Genomic DNA, 2821 nt, shown 5'->3' with positions numbered 1-2821 from the left:
CCCAGGGAGGCTGAGCACACTCAGCTGCTGCTGATCCTAAGGGAGAGACAGGGAGGAGGTTTTCAGGTGCCAAGTGTGGCTGGTGGCTTCTGGGCGATGGAGGAAGATGAGCTGCTGTGGGGAGTGGGGTTGGAGCAGGAATATGGTTTTTCTTGGTTTACATCCTGTCACCTTGGGACACACAGCAGGGGACAGAGGGCAGGTCACTTGGTGAGCAGAGCGGTGACACCAGTTTAACTGGGAGATGGGCGGGGGGTTACTCAAACTCTCTTAACAACCTACTTGGATGGGGGTGTCCCCCCTACTTCAATGGGGGTGTGTGTCCCCCTCCCTTGTCACTCTTACCATCATTTGTTAATTCCAGAGACACCTCGAAGCACGAGCCGAGGTCAGGGCCGGGGCACGCTCGGGGCTGCAGCCATTTCCCAGGCGTCAAGGACGTGTCAGGCTGCAGGAAGCAAAGCAAAGGAGGATGCAGGACAAGAACTGTCTTGGTCACAGTGTCCCCATTGCCAAACTGTGCCTCAGGACCTGTCTGCCTGGTCCTGGCAGGGCTCTCCCCCCAGCGAACCCCACGGCCTCCGCGGCTGCTTTGCCTCCAAAGGTGCTTTACTTCCAAAGGTGCTTTTGCCTCCAAAAGGTGCTTTGCCTCCAAAGGCAGCCTCGCCACATGCTGCTGTGGCCTCAGGGTGCTGGTCCCAGTGCCACCCGCTCCTCTGCCCCCAGGAGACCTCCAGTGATGGGAAAAGAGCAGGCTTCAAATTCCTCCAAGTCATCTCCTGACCAAAGCTGGGCCAACACGTGTCTTCTCCATGAGCCACCACAGCCTGTGGAAGATACCTGAATTTCAAATCTACAAAGCATGTGCTTTTTGTTATCATTATTGTTATTATCATTATTATTATCATTATTATTTCCAGGCCTTTCTGCATCACAAAGATGGGAAATCTTGTCCAAAGCCATGTTCTCTTCCCCTTGGAGGTCATCAGAACCATGCAGGGAGGTGGACAACCCTCCTTCCCCAGAGCAGACCTCTCCACCCTGCCAGCCCTCACGTCTTAACTCTACCATCTGTATTTCTACCCGCTCATCAGCCGATCGCAGCTTCTCTGGTGCTCAGCAAATCCCGTTGGGCTGTTGAGTGGAACTTCATTTGTTCTTCCTTCCTGGTGCCATGCTCCGTTCTGACGTTTTGGTGAGGGGAGGGGGGTATTTTCACCTTTTTATATAGAGATATATATATATATCATGAGAAATGTTTAACATACTAACTCTGAGGAGGAGCGACGTAACGGCATGATTTATAATAAAGGAGTAGCTACCATCCTGGGTGCAGCTTTTGGTCCTGGTCTTGTTTCTCAAGCGACAAGCCTGGGCTTTGGGCAGCCCCAGCCATGATGTTCCTCGTGCTCATGCTGATGGAGGGGTTTGGACAGCAGGGAAGGGTTCTCCCTGCAGCCTGAGTGACCAGAGCAGGTCAGAGAGATGGAGAGTCATGCAGAGCTGCTGCATATCCCACAGGAACAGGCTTCTCCTTGGCCAACCCCTCATGGGTTGGTTGTGCACCCCAGGGGCACACAGACCCCATATTGGTAATGCTGGTTGGGGATTTTAGGGGGGTTGTTTGAAGAACTACATGTTTGAAACGTTGCTGATGCTTCCCCTGAATCCCTTGGGCTGGTTCCCGTAGGGTTTGACACAAAGGTTTGTGCCATGTCTCGTGGCTCTGGAGAACCTGTCCACCAGTGATGGAGCTGGTATTCAGAAGAGGGAGGCAGTTCCAGAAGCAAAGCTTAATAATGTTCCTTGATTAAAGATGAGGGATGACAAACCACCATCACTCCAAAGATCCCCTCACTTCCTTCTTCCTCCCAAGTTTTATTGCTGACCATGACATCATATGGTGTGGAATATCCCTGGGGTCACCTGTCCTGGCTGTGTCCCCTCCCAACTTAGAATCACAGAATCCCAGACTGGTTTGGGTTGGAAGGGACCTTAAAGCTCATCCAGTCCCAACCCCCCTGCCAGCAGCAGGGACACCTTCCACTAGACCAGGTTGCTCAAAGCCTCATCCAACCTGGCTGAGAACACTTCCAGGGAGGAGCAGCCACAGCTTCTCTGGACAACCTGGGACACTGTCTCCCCCTCACAGCCAACAATTTCTTCCTCACATCTCAGCTCCATCTCCCCTCTGCCACTTTCAAGCCATCACCCCTTGTTCTCTCACTCCCTGCCCTTGGCCAAAGTCCCTCCCAAGCCTTCCTGGAGCCCCTTCAGGTACTGGGAGGCCACTGGAAGGAGCCCTCCCAACTGCTGTGTCACTCCATCATTGATGTGCCATGTCCTTTCGCCCATCCCTGTCCCCACGCTCCCTCCTGCTGCCTTTTGTAGGAGTGGGGGGTGGCCATTACCCCTGGCCCCGCTCACACCTCGTCACCTTCTCTCCATTGAGCTGCCAGCTCCTGGTGGGTCTCCACGCTTCCCTGGGCTCCCCCAGACTCCAGCTGCAGGAAGATGGGTCCGTGTGTGCGCAGGGTCTGCAGGGTCACCAGGTCTGCAGTGACAGTGGGGACACCACCGCAGCTGTCCCCCCACACAGCTTCACCCATGGTCTTTCTCGAATGGCTTCAGCCTGTTTGTAGCCAAAATGTTTCCTCATCCTCAAGTGTGGCCTCTTTTATTCAAAAGATCTGGAGAAAACACACAAAACAAAAAGGCAGCAACCAAAAGCATCTTGTTCCTAATCCCACCTTAAATCAGAACATCTCCAGCACTGGTCACCTGTCCCTGGAGGGGACACATCAAACTGTCATCTTGGGCT

Source organism: Antrostomus carolinensis, unplaced genomic scaffold (assembly GCF_000700745.2).
Source record: "Antrostomus carolinensis isolate BGI_N321 unplaced genomic scaffold, ASM70074v2 scaffold28546, whole genome shotgun sequence".
Classification (NCBI taxonomy): domain Eukaryota; kingdom Metazoa; phylum Chordata; class Aves; order Caprimulgiformes; family Caprimulgidae; genus Antrostomus; species Antrostomus carolinensis.
This window is presented reverse-complemented; position numbering follows the sequence as displayed.